The sequence below is a fragment of the Lagopus muta genome, chromosome 27 (genome assembly GCF_023343835.1).
Source record: "Lagopus muta isolate bLagMut1 chromosome 27, bLagMut1 primary, whole genome shotgun sequence".
Taxonomy (NCBI): domain Eukaryota; kingdom Metazoa; phylum Chordata; class Aves; order Galliformes; family Phasianidae; genus Lagopus; species Lagopus muta.
Window position 1 is genome coordinate 502,506 of NC_064459.1, and position 18,205 is coordinate 520,710.

Genomic DNA, 18,205 nt, shown 5'->3' on the forward strand with positions numbered 1-18,205 from the left:
TTGGTCTCCATTCTCATTTCCATAGCAGTAAAGGAAAGGATGGGTAGCTCAGAGATACTGGTCACTGTCATACACACATGTATCTATGCCCTATTGCCTAAATCCATTGTTGCTTTACCCTAGCAGAGTAATATGTTTCTGTTTGACTGCACAAGCAAAGCGATCTGAGGCGATTGCTATTAAATGCCTCCTTACATTTCTCAATGCAATCCATCACCAAATGAATTCCAGCTGCGGTCAAACAATCTGAAGTGAGCACATCTGAAAGCAATGAACTGTGCAGAACCACTGATACAATACAAACCTGGAAACCCCTGAAACTTCCCTGTAATTGATGAAACAGCCGTGTTCAACATCATTTGTCTTAGGGCTGGCATCCTCATCAGTTAAAATAATTTTTGATTTCATTTATTCTGCTCTTTTTGTTATGTGTGATTCCAAGGGTAGCACTTTTTTTTTTTTTTTTTTTTTTTCTCCCCTTTTGCATTATTCACAGATGATAAGAAGAAAAAAGATAGACAGGAATGCCTTGCCTTCTGAAGACCATTGTGTTTGAGGTGCTGACAACTATACTCTTCATTGTTTTGTTAGTAATACCAAAATTAGATGAAATTGGAAACACCAGAAGAGGTTAGTCAAAACCTGGAAGAAATATGATTTTGCTTTTTTTTCCCCCTTCAGATTCTTCTTTTTAATGGCACACAGCAGTGTATTACATCAAGATGTATCACAGTGACTTAGCAGAAAGATAAGTTAAATAAATCCCCGCCCTTATTGTAAAATGGTTTTATCTCTCCCTTTCTATGGTCATAAAAGCAAATCATCTCTCAACAGACACAGCACTGGCTTCAGAGATCTGGTACAGGGCAAATACTTTGCTTGGCAATACTTAAAACCATGGGGGAGCTCCTTGGCTGCAGTGTGTTGGCAGAATTGTTCTTCCTAGGAATTAATGAAATGCTTGGCGTACTGAGAGGTCTAACCATAGTGATTATATTGATCTGCAGTTGAAATATAGAGTATGCTGTAGGATGAGGAATATTGAGGGCTGCATTAGGAATTTTCCTGTTATCTGCTCTATTGGTCACCGTGGCTATCGGGCATGGAAGAAAGAGTCAGTCTCCAAATTTAGCAATTTCTGCACTTCAATAGAGAGTCACAGGGCTGGGAAGGCAGATGCCCCTACACACCATCAGCTGTTAGCATCAGAAATGCAGAGTGGAGTTTTCATTGCTTAAAGCAGAAGGGCTGGTGTTTGAATTCAAAATAAATCAGAAATATTAATGTGTTCAAGAAATGAGTTTAATGATGTATTTTAAAACTATTAAATTAATGTTTCTCATTAGTGGCACAGCCTAATCACTCTTTGCAAGGAAGAGGAAGAAAGTAAAGTAATATCATAAGAGATCAAATAGCGATTGAAAATTAATTAATTCAGCATTATATAAATCAGGTAGCTTCAATAAAAATACTAGCCGAGTATTGAGTTCTTATGGGCAAAATAAAAAATAAAAAATGCCTTAATTAGTGCTTTTTCATTCGATCCAGCTGACCTATTTATTTTTAATAGAGCTACAGGGTGCTAAGCATTTGGTGAAAGTGATAATTGCAGTTGTGAACTTTTTGACGTTTCCCTTTGGATGCAGTAGCTTGTTTTCTGCAGAATACCTTGGAATAGGGGAGAAAATTGGTACCTTGCTGTGCTGAGAGTTGCTGTTTGGTTTCTTCTCTGGATGCTGACCTGCTTTGTGTTATGTAAATATCCTGTGGCTCTCGTTACCACATCTTTGTTTTGAATATATGAAGATTTACTTTGCAGGACATGCAAATTAGCTATGAAAAAACAATGGTGGATGGATGCTATCATCATAATAATAATAACACAGTGGATGTTGTTATTAAGTTAGCTTTAATAATTTGGAAATTTAAGAAAATGGAATGAGTGACAACTTTTTAAATGCATTATTACTTTTACATTTTATTCATGCCTATCTACCATCTCTGCACTGATCTTGCTTGTGTTCTTAAAAAAGTTGTCCTGAAAGGGTTTCATTCCTCACAGCTAAAAGAGAGAGGAAAACCCACTCAGAGAAAGTGAAGAAGGAACCCAGGTCCTTTCATGAATCTCACCCTTTCATGAGCCTGTCCTTGTGATGGGTAGATGGTTGAATTAGATGATCTTAGTGATTTTTCCAACCTTAGTGATTCTATGATTTTATGACACGCACTGAACTGTGTCATCATGGCCAATGATGTGAACTGGAGCTGAATTAACTGGTGCTGCGGTTAAACTGGTGCTTCCAGTTGTCACAATCTATTTCTGGACATTCTGATTTTACTGAAGTTTCCATAAGTAGTCCTCAGAAATCATTCCAGCCTTGCAGCCTGTAACACATCTCTCCAAGAGTAGGCTCTTCTCAAGCTTTCGTGTGAAGAATTAAAGTTAATCTGAAGCCCTGAGCATTAGCATCATTTTTGCAGCTCTCCGGTGCAGTTGTGAAAGCAGCTTTGTTACAGCCCAGATAAGGTTTATACAGTCCCATTGGTGGCTTTTAATGAAGATAAGTGAGGTTTCTAAGCCTCATGTCAATTCTGATTGCAGGGAAAGAAGGATAGAGCATCCTGAGCCTGCCCAACTTCTACAGTGCTAAGTATGTGCTTAGCTGTGAGTGTGCAAGGAGTCAGTTTGTATTATTCCCTTGATTTAAAGGCTCAGCATTGTATGAAATGAAACCAATAGATCTAGTTCATTGTGCAAAAGGTATTTACTGCTGGACCATGAACGTGATTCCATCTGGCTGACAAATGTAGGCTCACACACATACAAACAGCTTCTGCGGGTAGAATGACCTGCAGTAGGATGAATAAAGACCACAAACAATCTTGAATTGGAATTTGGGATTCTGCCTGGTTATTTTTGCCTCCTGTTCTGGCTGCTGTGGGTTATACTGACCTAGTGGGTGGCAACAGGCCCCTGGCAGGGGATTGGAACTAGATAATCTTGAAGGTCCTTTCCAACCCAAGCCCTTCCGTGATTCTATACCAACTGATGCAGTGAAAAGAAATACTAGAAAAGACCAAAATCTGAAAATCTTCAACTTCCTGTTAAGGCTTTAAAGTTGTATCTGAGCACCCTAGTATCCATTACCAGTACAAAATATTCAAAAATAATGGACCAGGATCTCTCAGTGTAACAAGAGAGAGGTTTCTTGTTAAATGAAGTTATTTTTTTTGTCTTCTAATTCACAGAAGGCATACTGACATCATATTTTCCAATCTTTGGCCAGTGTCTTAAAATATTTTATAGTTGAAGAAAATGATATTCTCATATCCCATATCTCATATTCCAACAGCACAGTCTTGAGTATAACTTTCAAACAGTAAAAACCGCAAGAGATGGCAACAACAGGGGAGAAGATTGACTTTCCTGAATATGCAGAGCAACCCCATTGGTTATGGCAAGTTTATTGCACAAATGTTGTTGACCAAGTGTTCAAAATGAACAAAATGAAAGCACCAGTTTTAGTCAGTCACTGATTTACTATTAAAGGGTCAAGCACACCTAAAGCAGCAACATAGCTTCAACAGTACACCTATATCTCAGTTTCAGTTGAGAGGAGGAAGATCAATCCTTGGCCTTCTCACACCAAATGAATTTGCAATAAAGAACTTCATTATTTTTTGATTGTGGAGATGGACATGAACACAAACACTGCCCTGTTTTATACTTCCAGAATCACATCTGAGATTGAAAAGCAACCCAAGCGCTCCAAAACTCAACACTATCAACCTGAACATGGCTCCAAAGTTATAGAGAAGGTCTGTCTTAGTTTGGGTGCCTAGACTTTGCTCTTATACCTCTCCACTATTTATAATGCTCGACAAGCAGAGGATGAAGTGACCTTTTCCCATAGGAAATAAAAACAGATTGAGGTGGAGGCAGCTTGCGCTGTGCACTACATGATCCTACAGACTGGGGCTGCACCTTTAGATCGGATGGAGTTGATCAAAGTCTTCATCATTGTGACACTGTGGTCTGAATTCTCATGACACACTAAACGCTGGGCTTCCTCTGCACAAGATCCTTCTAGAGTGAGGTCCTTACAATTTGCTTTACAGGGCCAATATAAATTGCTTAAAATATGGATTCAGTTTTCAAATGCTCCCATGCTTTGAGCATCCATTTCAGTAACCCACTGCAGGATTTTTGTTGGGCTTCTTGCAGTCTGATTGAAAAGCTCTCTTGAACTTAATTTAATTCTTTTTTTTTTCTATCATTTTAAATTGGAAAGAGAAAATTGTATCCTACCTGAACAAGTCTACAGGATGAGTTAAATCTGTGTATTTGGCAAGATTTATTTTTGTGAAGTCCTTAAATTTCCTCTTTTAGTCCTTTTCATGATACAGGTGTCTCCTACCAAAATATCCAAATATATTTTCAAGGTTGATATAATTTTATTTCCAAACACCCCTGGGAAGTCAAGGGCTGTGCAAACCACACGGGTCGCAGAGATATGTGTTTTTGCTTTTCCAAAACTGCATTAAGTCCATGGGAATTAACAAATTCCCAAATTTCTTCTCTCAAGGCTTGCTTAGTGACACTTCAGGGGCTTGGGGAGAGTTTGAGGGGGAGGGGGTCTGGTTTCTCAGGATTCCAGCCTTAAATCCAAGGCCAATATCCCAGGCTTGTGAGGCTGTCTCTGTTGCAAGACTGTGTCAAAAAACATGGCAATTTCCTTATTTTTTTTCCTTTCTACACACATTTCTAATTTAAATAAAAGGAATAAATTATCCAAGAATGAAATGCTGATAGTTCCTTGTGAAAGCTTAAGAGAATATTGCCTCTGTTATTTCTCCTGTGTAATTTCTGTATTTCTGGAATTTCTGTAAATTTCCTTCATTCTTTTCTGCTGAGGGATTTCTTACAAAGATTCAGCCTTAGCAGTGTGTTATTTATGATGCTCTAAGGGCATCTTGTTTTGGGCAACTCTTTCTAAAACAATCATGCAAATAAATTGAAACCTCTGGTTGCGAAGTCTCTGTGCTGGAGGGTTGTTGTAACGGATCATAAAAACCTCATTTCCAAAGCACTCCTCCTGATCGTGCAAATAAACAGGGGGGCAGTTCAGCTAACACTTCTTTTGACGAGTTTGCTCTCTATCCAGAGCTGCAATTACCAACAAAAGAAAGATGACGTGGCTGTGGGACTTGGAGCGTAGCTTCAGTTTGACACCCGGTCAGCTCAGCTTGGCTCTGCCACACAGAACAGCACTTTCTCACTCTGAGCTTAATTATGGTCTGTGACCAGGCTTGTTATCCAGGGAATTCTAAGAAATGGCTTTTGAAAGGTTGGGATATGGTTTCAGTGTGTTAATAAAGAGCTAATCACCTGTTTAGGATTAGTGATTAAAGAAAGTGAATTAAACTAAATACAACCCTTTTATTCCAGAATAGCTGTCTCTGTGTGGTTATTAAAGATTATCTCTTTCTCTTTAAATTCATGCTCTACTATAACCTTGAATTAACTTTCAAGTGTAGATAGGCTTGTAGGTTATGCTGGTTTCTATCTGGGGTGAGTGGAGGAAAGCGAATTAAATCTATTCCATGGGGGTGAGGAATTGCCACTAATATGGTCTTCTGGTAATGGTTTCCATAATGGAGGGAGTCTGGAGCCTGGTCACAGGATTGGAAATACTGGGAGGAAGTCCCTCTGGCTGTACTGTAGGTATAACAGCTCCACAATGGCTGAAAAACAAATCTGTGTTTCTTGTGTTATGCTGAAGCTCCTATTGGGACAGATTTGCCAGATACATTAGGATATGTCATTATATCAGATAAAGATCTATCAGATAAAGAACTGTACCAAAATACAATCTGCTCAGTCCAGGCACACTGATGGATTAATTTTGATGAATATCAAAACTGCACACGATGCACCCCAAAGGCTGGCAGAATATGACTCGTGTCTCTCATAACCTGTTATCAGCCTCTCTCTCCCCCTTCCAAGCTAAGAAATGAATTGCATTTCATTTCTAGCAACCACATACTATTTGACATCAAACAACATGCCAGATCTTTAATAACATAATTAGGGGGTATGCAAAATATCAATCACTGTCTAACTGGATTTGATTACACACCTACTGCTTTCAGTGATAGACCTCGGCCATGGGGGCCCACCTGGAGGCAGTTAAGTAAAAGTCAAGCTTAATTTGATTGCAGTTCAAAAGGGAAGTAAATCACAGTAGATACTAGGATTTAGTGTTTCCAGCACTAGAATTTAACATAAAGCAGAACGTAGAATCCAGCAGTCTTTTGTCTGTGAGTGCAGACATAAGATAGAACAGGCAGAATACATTTTTTGCATACAGATGCAGAGGGCAATTTGACTCAAGTGGCACCATGAAATCAGTTGATGCCCCCTGGTTCTGTACAATATTGTGCATATTGCATTGCTTTGTTGACTGGGGGGAGTCAAGAGCTGAAGGTCTGTACACGGCGGTGATGGGACAAAGTTTTAGGATCCATCTAAGAAGGTGATGAGAGGAAACAGGCCTGATTAACCTTTCTAATTAGACCTCCCACCCTCCTATTTATTTTTTGTAACGTAGCATTACAACACCTCTAAGCAGTTCTGGTGTTGGTAGGTAATATGCTTACACTCTCACAGAACCATAGAATGGATTGGGTTGGAAGGGACCTCACAGATTATCTAGTCCCATCCCCTTCTGCCATGAGAAGGACTGCTGGCTGCTAAATCAAGCACCAGATCATGTTGCCCAGGATCCCATCCAGCCTGGCCTTGCACACTCCTTGGGATGGGGCACCCACACCTCTCTGGGCAGCAGCGCCAGCATCTTACTGCCCTCTCACTGAAAACTCAAATCTCCCCTCCCTCCTATAGTTTACAACTATTTCCCCTTGTCCTATCACAATCTACTCATGTAAAAAGTTGATTTCCCTCCTGTTTATAATCTCCCTTTAAATATTGAAAGGCCACAATGAAATTTCCCTGCCTACCTTCTCTTATCCAAACTGAACAAGCCTAGCTCTCTCAGCTGTCTTCGTAGGAGAGGTGCTCCAGACCTCTGAGCATCCTCATGGCTCTCCTCTATTCGTCCCTCCTGCTCTGGAGTCCCCAGGCCTTAATGCAGTACTCCAGATGGGGCCTCACAAGGGCAGAGCAGAGGGAGACAACCCCCTGCTGTCAACCCCCTGTTGCTGCAGCCCAGGATGCTGTTGGCCATCCAAGCCCCAAGAGCACATTTCTGTGTCATGTCCTGCTTTTCATCCACCAGAACCCCCAGGTCCTTCTTTGCAGGAGCTGCTCAAGTTATTCTCCCACTCTGCACTCATATCTGGGATTGCTCCACCCCAGCCCCTCGCACTTGACCTTGTTAAGCCTCGTTAGGTTCTCATGTGCCCACTTTTCTGAGCCTGTTCAGGTCCCTCTGGATGGCATCCCTCCCTTCTATGGGGTCAACTGCGCTCCTCAGCTTGGTGTCATCAGCAAACTGCTGAGGGTGCACTCAATCCAACAGTCTATGTCGTTGATAAAGATGTTAAAGAGTATCAGTCCCAAGATGGACTCCTGAGCAACACCGCTCGTCAGCACAGGGAAGTATTTCTGAGCATCAGCAGCTTCTGTGCAGCTCTCAGCCAAGTGTGAGATGGGATAAGATGGGAGAGAGCATGAGCAGAGAGATGGAGATGACCTGAGAGTATAAAGGTTGATTGATTTAGCCTGAGCCCCTAACTAATCAGGCAAAGGCAGGAAAATTATATTAAATTCATTAATGCAATTTGCTAGTCCTGGAGTGAAGGCAGCTCTTCTACATTACCTTCAGGTCTTGTAAATCCCTGTGCAAAGTGTCCTGAGAATAACAGGCAAAAGGTCCGTTGTAAATATGTCTCTTTTGACGATGTGTAAAGATCTGTGAGGGAAAAACACTGCCTTGGTGTTCTTGTAAATATTTCCTTTTGGCCTTAGGGAGCAAGCACACAGACAAGTTGCAAATTGTGAAACCATTGGCACAAAAATGTACACCTACAAATGGGCCATAATCATCCTGGAGGAACCTCTGTGCTAAAAGCTTGTGTCAGGGTGAGTCCAACTTATTATTCTTCCCTTTCTTTGCCTCAATATTTACAGGTCAGCAGGTGCCATTGCAGACACAGCTCTGGTACTTCTGTTTGCTTTTTCCCAGTTAACCGTGCAACCCATCCAGCCAGCCACAAACCACCAGGTAAATACACAGAGTCACTGGTGAGATTTTTAATGGAACAGTTTACTCAATTTCCATTTGTGTGTGGATCTGCTGCAGGTTCAGATCACCTCAAATAATAACACAACTTCTGGAATGGCTCTTTTGTTCACTCTGCTGCTTTTGGGCTGCCTCCATGCCCTTTGCTGACCCGGAGTCAAGTGCACCGTGGCAATATTTGCAAGTGCATGTTTTTAATTTTCTCCAGAGTTTAAATTTCATGAGGCAGATATATATGTTGGCTAAAGGTCCTTTTGTAATGGCTGGAAAGATCAGGTGAATTATAAAATATCAGTCAGTTATAACCTCATTGTTGCTTTAATTAATCCAAATTTTAATGTTGGAATGACTTCTTTGTTAATACATTAAAGATGTTTAGTGCTATTAATTGATATGTAACTGGGTAGCACTGAATTTATTATGTGGTTTAAAATACCAACTGGTGTGTTAAAGCTATTTCTGCTTTACAGTTCCATTAAATGCCAGCTATAATTTGCTATACAGACTGCTGGAAACTGACTGTTGATTAAGTTACCCACCAGTGTGGGCTCAATATCTGTCAGTGGGCATTTATTATAAAATGGGTATGAAATATCTTGTTTGGGATTCTCAGCAATGTGAGGGCTCTGAGCTGAGATGGGAAATGGGGGAGTTGGGAAGTGGCTTGGTGTGTGACACCCAACACGCATCATACACCCAACATACAGTTTGCATGGACCAAAAAAAAAAAGCAATCCATCCAAAAAGACTTCATTTCCTATTTGATAACAGATCATGCTTATCAGATGGTCCATTTGCGAAACTAACAGGAGGTAACTGCATATTAAAACAGATATATTTAGTAGTTGGCAACACTGTCTGCTTCAGGAGGATGGAACTGGGTGATCTTTGAGGTCCTGTCCAGCCCAACCTGTTCTATGATTCTATGACTGTACGTTGTCTATGTTACATGATGCACTGAATGTGGAATAAAGTACAATACCATCTGAATCAAACGTGTTGACTAATGAAATAAATTTTCAACAATTCAGCTTTGGAAGCAGATTTACCTGTTTCCTGGGTCATCTTGCCCACATCCAAATGAATACATGAACCACAGGCCTGTGGATCTCCCTGTTCATAGCTTAGACCTGCTTGAACTCTCATTGTGACCTTCTTATGAGGAATTAGCACTTCTGTTGAATTAGGGCCCAGAAAATCCAATCTTTTGGCCCTTATTCTGCTAGAAGTTGTATGAAAAAGCATATGCATGGCTAAGATGTTGGCTCTTCAGTCCTTTCTTTAGGTAGACATGGGGATGTTGGCAGCAGTAGATGACTTCTACTTTCCACTCAAGTTCTGGCATGGCCTGTTGATACAGTTCGAGCACTCGTCTGGCTGATATATGAATAACAAGGTAATCAGTCTGCTTAAAAATTAGTTCTACAAGAAGGAAGGATTATTCTTAACCTGGATCTAGTTTTGTTCTGACTGCCTTATGAACTCAAAAGCAGTTGTGTCTGCCCACATGGAAGGCTAGGACAGGAGGGAGTAGGATGACTGGAAGTGGCTGGGGTCAGATGGGGATCTCAATCAGCTGTGGATCCTTCTGTAAAATTAATTCTGTAAAAATTCTGTAAAATTAAGGGAATTATCCTTCTGCTCTCTCTGCTTTTGACTGTCTTGACTACTTAAAAACAATTTTTTCAGGGAAACATTTAGAACACTTGACAGAATCTTATGCTACATAAGAACAATAATCCTCAAATACTTTCCTGTTTCCTGGGCTGTATTATAAACTGGGATTTGCATCTGTATATAACCTTTAAGTCAATGATTTCCTTCTTGGGCATTTGCTCTGGGGAATTCAGTCAGGGTAGTCTAAGCAGCAGGTTTACAGTGGCAAAAATCCATTTAGAGTGTGGAAAGAAGTGTGAACATTTTTAGAAAGTGTGCTTGTATAACTTTAATTCCATTAATGGATGCTGCACCAGAGACAAGTGCTCAAAGTGTTAATTTGTGTCCAGAGACATATGAAGAAGTGATTGTTGCTCCAGAGAATTTACAGTCAAGGCAGTGAGAGGTAAAAAAGTAGTTTTATCCTTTTTATCCAGATGGGAGACAGAAATAAAATGGCTTGTTTAGAATCATAAAACATTTCATAAAAGCATTCATAAAAACAGTGAAATCACCCTTCTATCTCTACAAATCTCTTTTTTTTTTTCCCCTTTTTTTTGGTTCTCATTGAGATTTGTTTTGGCTTTGGAGGCAAGGATGTTATTTGGATGAGGAACAACATGGTTGTTAAAATTCATCCTTCCCATAGCTAACCTTTGCAGAAATGAGCTACTGTGTCTTGTTGATTTGGATCTTTGTTTTGGATCAGAGTCATCACTGGTGTAGAGTTGTATTGGAGGCAGAGTGACCTTGAGTCTTTGGTTGAGCTTTTGGGAAGGATTTTGAGGAGATTCGTAGCCCTGCACATCAGAAATGCTACATTCTTTGTACTTGCTTAGGCCTTACACAATTTATGGACCACATCATTGCTCTTATTCCAAGGTGCCACAGCCATCAGAAAGGAACATGAGGAGCTGTTAGAGGTGCACTAAGCCAATGAACCATTACCGCAGCATGGGACACCTCTGCTGATGTGATGGTATTCATGAAAGAACCAAAGCACAAAGAAAGGGACTCTAATAAATATCTGAACTTCAGAAGGCATAATATCACAGCAGGTCATTTTTCTAAATTATTTAAGCACAGTGTTTGCTATGCACTCCTACCATTTCTCAGGTGAGGATTTATTACCTTTTAATTCATTTAAATATCTAAAATTTATTTGATTTGGGAGGGGAAGGCAGACAGGAAGGCAAGAAAAATGGCTTTTCTCCCTTTATGGGAAATCTAAGTAATGGTATTGGTATTCACTTTCAGCCAGAGGACTCGAGTGAGATGTCTGCAGATCATTTATTGTGAGGGTCTTTGGCATAACAAAGACTCTGGTGTAAAAATATTCCATTCTGAAACAGGAACTGGAATAATACTTCTGCATTTCATAAGATGTGCACACGGTGCAGACAAATTTCTAAACTCTTTTAAGAATTTTTTTGGCAAAGTCACAGAAATTTTAAACTTGGAGTGGGTTAATTAAACCACACTGTTAATTCTCATCTGGATTCAGAGTAGCCTTGGGTCATTTTATCGTGCTGCATTTATGAAAAATATTAAAATGAACACATAGTCATCGTGGGGATTTAATACAGTTTAATAAATCCATTTGGGGACTTTGTGCAGATGAATTTTATTGTGCTCTTTTGTGAGGATAAATTTTTAAGGATAAGGAGCAAAAATTTCAAAAAGCAACTTTCAAATTAGAAAAAAAAAACAGCTTAATTTTTTTTTTTTTTTTTTTTTTTAACTTTAGTCTGTTAAAGGGATGGTTTGCAACCCTAGGAAACATTACCTCATGCAAAATGTAGCCAGTTAATCTGCCCATTATTTGTCAAGCAGGATGGTAAGGCTAAAATATTTTCTGCAGAGGGTAACTTATTCAACGGAGCTTAATCCTCCCCATCTATCATCAACTGATTTTATATTTGCATAATTTTTTTCCATTATTTGACCATCTTTTACAGTGCTGGAAATGCAATGCTTGGGCTGCTAAGCCTCTTTTCCTCTGTGCTGCTACAAACTGGCTTTGCTGCTTGCAGTGTTTTGTGCCAAGTGAGGGTAGTTTTTTTTGTTTTTCTTTTTTGCAGTGATTTAGCCACTGTTTGCTTCAAAGCACCATCAGCCCAACTCATTGCTTTGCAGCAGATTTTGCTGGGGGTGCAATAGCATTTGCTCACCTGGAAAGTAACTTTTCAGAACTAAAGAGCTGGGTTAGCAGAAGGAGTTAGGGAAGATCCCTTCCCAGTGAAGTTCAAGGGGGTGTGAATTAATCCATGGTTGATACATTACGATTGCAGCAGCATATTTATAGCTGAATGGGAAATTAGATACATCATCCTACTGTTGTTCCCCAATCCACACTGCAAACAGCTGGAAGATCTCTGCCAGCCATGTGCTGATTTGCATCTCCTGCATTCAGGAAATGCTCTGCATGGAACCAATTGCTGCTTTCTGAGCTGGAAGTAAGTAGGGAAAGGAGGTGGCTGTTCATCACTTCTAGGTGTTGCTTCATGTCTCTCCCCACTGCCCATGATGAGATTCACTGAAAGGATAAAAGGACACTTGAAAGTTTAGAGGTAAGCATTCCCAGTTTTTCCTCTCCACTTCTCATTTTCATTAAGGTTGGGAAATTGCTCCAGTGAGAGGTTTCTCCTTCTCTGGAGCACTAAGGAGTGGAAATGACTCAGTCTATTTGCACGTGTCCACTTTGAAATATTGTGTCTGTTCAGCTATTTACAGCATATATGGATCTCTGCTCTCTGAAGCAAGCAAGCCCAATAGCAAGCTAGGGAAGCTGCCATACAAGATGACTGCTGCCATTCCTTCTGATAAAAGCAAGCCAGGCTTCAGCTGCAGACAGTTTCTCATTCACCAGGGAGTTACTCAGACAAGTCACATCAGACTCAGAAGGGAATTGGGATCGCTCAGCTCTTCCCTGAATAAATTCAGTTCCAGTCTTCCCATTGACTTCACTAGAAGCTGAGACTGTTTGGTATTGCAGTTGAGATTTTTGAGGTTAATAATGTGAACACTAAAGAAAAAGGCCCTGTAGAGGATACCTGTCACTGCCTTATCTTCTGTCTTGATGGGTAAATTTGAACAGTTGGGCATCTTTTCCCCAGACTTGATGGCATTTGGCCAGCCTACTGCCTACCCCTTTCAGAGCTTCCAGGTTTTCAGCCAACAAATGCTTTGCATTTATTTCTGAAAACCGTGTTCTTGTGTCGTGCAAAACCCTTCCTCCATAGGATGGTGTCGTCCTCATGAAAACATCATTCTGCAGTTCAGCTGTGAATTTGTCACATACTGTTTGATCTTTGATTGCCTACATATGCACAGCGATGTGATGGGAGCAATGAAGACAGGGAGAAAGTTGAATCTGGAAAAGTCCTCATGTTGTAATGAGCTCGTATGTCCAGCACTGGCACACATCAAAATATGATCTTGTCATCCTCGAGGTTAAATCATATAATAATTTCAGCTTGCCAATATTTCCACTGTAATTCCTTTAATAAATAATACAGTGGTTTAAAAACTATGTTAGGATATCAAGTAGGAGCTTGATACCTCACTGCTGAGTCTACTATTCCTGCAGTTCCTCAGGGATGAGAGAGCATTAGAGTTGGTGTCACCAGAGAGGAAAAAAGCTATGGGAAGGTCTGTGAAGTCTGAAATCTCTTCTCAAGTTTACCAGTGCCTTGGGAACTGGAGTGAAGCCAGCCTAGGTACCACTACAGTGGTGTTTAAATGAAAGGCTTCTTGTTTTATCTCTAATAAGCAATGCTGAAATGCGTTTGAGAGAAAGCAGTGCTGATTTCAAAGCTGTGGTCTAGGATCCTAATTAATGGTTGAATTTATGCTGCAGGAGGGTATTGCAGATACAGTGCTTTGTTTGCGGGAGCAAGGAGCATCAAATAGTGTTTTGATTGTTGTTGTTTTTTCCTCCAGAAAGGGTGTACATTCCTGACTATGCTGAGGTGATTCATTACGCTGAAGGAAAGCTGTGGATTTTGCAGGGGGACACAATATCCCCTGTGCTTTTGAAGAGAACTTGCTTGAGTTACACACCTGCTGCTTCTTTCTTAAAACTGCTGCGATTAAAGGCTAACAGTGATTCTTCTGATCTCGCAACTGAACGTTTTCTGTTGAGTTCACTTGCAATCACAGTGTGTTCCACCCAGCCCTTCAGTGAATGCCTAGGACAAATCAGTGCTGATTTTCCAGCACTAATATTATTCAGAAGCAGTCTGTCTAGGAAGCAACACTGGGAAAACAAAGGTGACAGGCAGAGTAACCACTAGTGCAGATAAGTGGTTGAGGGGGCCATTGGGTTTGACTTGATGAATGCCATCACTACAAGGACGTGATAAAGCACCTAAAAGACGGGATGTGTAGGGCTGCCTAATCTCTAGTTTCATATAATTGCACCATGACAAGTGGAGGCATTAGGCTTGATAAGGTTTTAATAAAAATGCAAATACAGGAATCCTGCACTGGAAATGCACAGGCATTGAGTACGAGCTAGAAGTAAGTTGTTAGAAGTAAAATAAACTATTTGTTTCATCTATACTGATGATGAATATGAGTATTCTGGAGACTTGAGCTGCACCCAGTGATCCTTCCAACTTGGAATATTCTGTGATTCGATGATAATAGACACGTGTATGTGTGTGCTTGTGTCTAAGGATGCACATACAAACATTTTCTCCCAATGTTTTTCGTCTAGACCTGATGCTGAACTGCGACAGCAACAGCTCATTAGTGTGATCATCATTATTACTGCAAACCACATTTTGATTTCTCCTTTTGGTTTAGTCAATGTGACCAATAGCTTTGACTGCACCAAATAATCTTTATGTTCCAAGTTGCCAGGTCAGCACTGATGTTCTTTATCCCATTTGCTCTGAGTATCCCATGTTATCCAGTAACAGGCGACAAGTGAATCTGTGAATAGAGGAATATGATGAGAGAATAGAAGTCATGCTGCAAAGCTGTCAACAGATTAGTTCTTGTAAGACCCAGATGCGAATTTGGTGTGCAGAGAAGATATTTATTCTTGTGGGAGGAGGACAGTATTTCTGCGGTAGTACAAATTTGTGCAGTGTAATTAGTAGATGATCTCTGTCCTAAAGGACTTGGTCCTGTTAATGATGAGGGTGCAACATCTCATTGCCAGAGTTCACAATACAAGAACCTCTATTAATAGGAAAAATAAACGTCTACTGCTGTTGTTTATGATTATTTGCCAAATGTTATGAAACAGAACTTGGTAAGAGCCTGCTAAGATGATGTCAAGTTGTAAATGATTAAGGCGAGTGGTGTAATCAAGGGTCTGGAAGGCAATATGCATATTAAAGAGAATTAAAAAGCTTATAAAGCCAAAGCAACTCCATCAATAAATCATTAAATACTTAAGACTATTCTGTAGGTGAAAAAAAAAAAAAAGCACATTGTGGAATTCCCCACGGAGATGATTTTATTACTGTTTTGTGTGATTAAAATGAATCCTTTTGCTTCACAATACAGACTAAGATAATGCAGTGCAAAAGGCTGATAATTAGCACAGACCATCTGGAGGAAGGTAAGGCTGCTTTTAATAAGAGGCTGGAACCAATTGTAAAATAGCAGGAATTTCACTTCAAGTAGTGAAATGCTGAAGTGAGCAACTGGAGAAATTGAATTAATTTAATGATGCAAGCCTTTCCTTAGCAGGGAGTGATATATGTGACGTCTTGTTCTTCAGGATGAATTTTTAATGGAGTACCGAGTACTCAGAGTTCTCTTTCACAACACAAGAGGGTATTTTCTTCTTATTTGTATTTATATCAAGATTCAGATTAGGCTAAGGTAACAAATGAAGCTTGTTTTGTAATGGCCTCAGGTTTATGTATTTGCATATTCTACTTAGTTATTGGAGAAAACTTGATTTGTTAGACTTTATTTGCTTTAGATTATTAGTCTTGCATCTCGTCTCTCGCCTTCCCCCACCTAAGGCTGTCCTAATGTTACCACTTCCAAAGATTACAACATAAAGCAGCAAAATAAAGTCATGTGAGTGTTTAACTAAGTGCCATTTTATTAAGTTCTCTTGCCTTTTGAAATCTAAGGAAAGGTTTACAAGTCCGCAATGGCTAATCTTAGAGAGAAACAAACATTTTGTTCTTAAATGAGGTCGTTGATTTTGAATGTCTGGCTAAGATAATTTGTGCACTTCCTTTTCTGAAAGAAGGTTTATGGCTTGTGCTCTTGTATAGCATTTCAAGGTAGGCACCCAAAGGCTCTAAACCCTTTTTGAAAACCTATCTGACTTTTATTATTTGACAGCAATCAATCTTTATTGTCTTAGGACTTGGAATGGAAGCTACTGTGAATATTTACAATGTCCTTTGAGAACACTAATGAGTAGAAAGACAGGAGTTGGAGCTAGCAGACTTCAGTATCTGCAGTCTTGCTTTGAGACCAGTCTAATAAACTTTGGAAGTAGTGACTCTTACATTACTGAGAGTTGAAAGGAGTTCTGTATGAATCTGCTCCCCAGGAAGCACAGGAATGGTTGTGTTCTGTATCTGCTCCTCTACAAAGTTGTAGTTATTGCTTCAGTGTGTGTTCATGTGCATGCACAAACAGGATTGCCACCTATCAGAATGTCCTTTTAAACCCAACATAAGTCATTTATGCTTCTGTGCCAATGAACTCAGAAGGCCCTGGCTACACTGAATCTTCTTAGGAAAGGCTCTGTCGCTGACTTGATGTTATCCTTGCTTAAAAAATCTACATTGTGCCTTTAAGTGACCGTAGGAAGCAACAGAGAAGATACAGATAAGGAGTAGCATGACTGACCGTAATGGCTGGATCAGTCCAATTAATTTGCAAGCTCTAATTAAAGCACAAGGGACAGGATGGAACCTCCTGACAGTGTTATTTATGTTTCTGCCACTGTAGCTTTCTGTCAGCAAGAGAAATTGGCTTTCTGGCTCTCTGTCTTCAATGAACTTTAGTAATTTGCATACGGAGCCTTTGAGTTTTCTTAATTAATATGTATTCATTAACCATTGCTTCTACGATCTAGCTCTGAAGTCTGGGTAGCAGAAGCCTCAGGCTTCAGACTGGACACCTCCATAGCGTTGTTCACATCCCAATCACAGCAGGAAATGCTTAAGTACAGTTTAATTTTACCAATTGTTTTCATTTACATATGCTAAGCTGATGGATACTTTCGTATTTTTTCCTGTTTTGACCTGAAAATATTGATAGTTAACCATGGACTTTGTTTTCGCTTTCCATATACTAACAAACAAGTTTTTGCTCCTGATGTTGACAGAAGAGATTGAGTTATTTTCCTTTGGAATGGATTTTGTTGACAGGATGGATTTAGGCTGTTGACAAAACACATTCTGTTAGCATGGTGGCCTAAAGCTTTGATGAAATATGTTTTATTGGCAGGATGGATTGAGATTGCGGTGACAAAATGCAAACAGCCTAATCCATTCCGTTGATAAAACACATTCATCTAACTATCAAATCCATCCAGTTGACAAACCTATTTCTGTTTGAAACTGAAAAGCAGTTTTTTGAGGAGAAGAAATAAATTCCCATGGAGCTGGCTGAGAAGCTGTACTAGAGATGTGGACCTCTACAAGAAAAGCATTAAAAATGACAGGGAAGATAACTGCAGAAGGAAATATCTCCCATCCCTATAGCATGATGCAGCCCTGCACTGAGTCTGTACACTACATGGGTGCTCTGTAAGTCCTCTGTAAGATGCCCTACAGCATCCCACAGGATTTTCAAGGGAAGCCTAAAAGATGTATTCAGAGTTGGCCCTGCTCATTGAATTAATTGCTTTTCTGGATACTGAAAATCAGTGTATCAGTAGTAGGATTGGGCAATGGAACCTGAACCTGTTGTTTGAAGATGGATTTTGCCATGGCATATCTCTGTGCCTTTGGTTTGCTTTGCTCTGTCTGAATGCCTACCTGTGCCTATCTGTGAGGAATAACTCTTCCTTCTAGGTGATCCCATTAGTTCCTGCAACTAATTACACCAGGATTTTGTCCATTTTCTGCTTCAATCTCAGTTTATTTCCCCAAAGGTTTTCTACTCAGAGCTCCTTTTGTTGGAGGGTGAGAGAAATCCAACAAATGATAGCAAAATTCAGGGCTGTTTCTTCAGGCATTCATGTTGCAGAGGCTTTCACTCAACCATTGGTATCAGAAGTCAGTACCATTTTTATGGTATCAAAAGTCAGTACTGCCCTCCGCTACATTGCATAGCATCTATTTCTAATGCAC

The 18,205-nt window shown here is 40.0% G+C and overlaps 1 protein-coding gene across 2 annotated transcripts in view; it reads right to left on the reverse strand.

The window, feature by feature from the left end:
* The window catches only part of ANXA4 (annexin A4), a 493,965-nt gene that overhangs the window by 154,009 nt on the left and 321,751 nt on the right, over positions 1 to 18,205 (reverse strand). The window contains exon 1 of one of the 2 annotated variants that reach the window (XM_048928310.1): positions 13,837 to 13,841. The exons of the other annotated variant lie outside the window; for it this stretch is intronic. The gene's annotated coding sequence lies outside the window, so the exon portion shown is untranslated. Of the gene's footprint in view, positions 1 to 13,836; positions 13,842 to 18,205 lie in introns of those variants that run through there. 2 annotated transcript variants of the gene reach the window in all.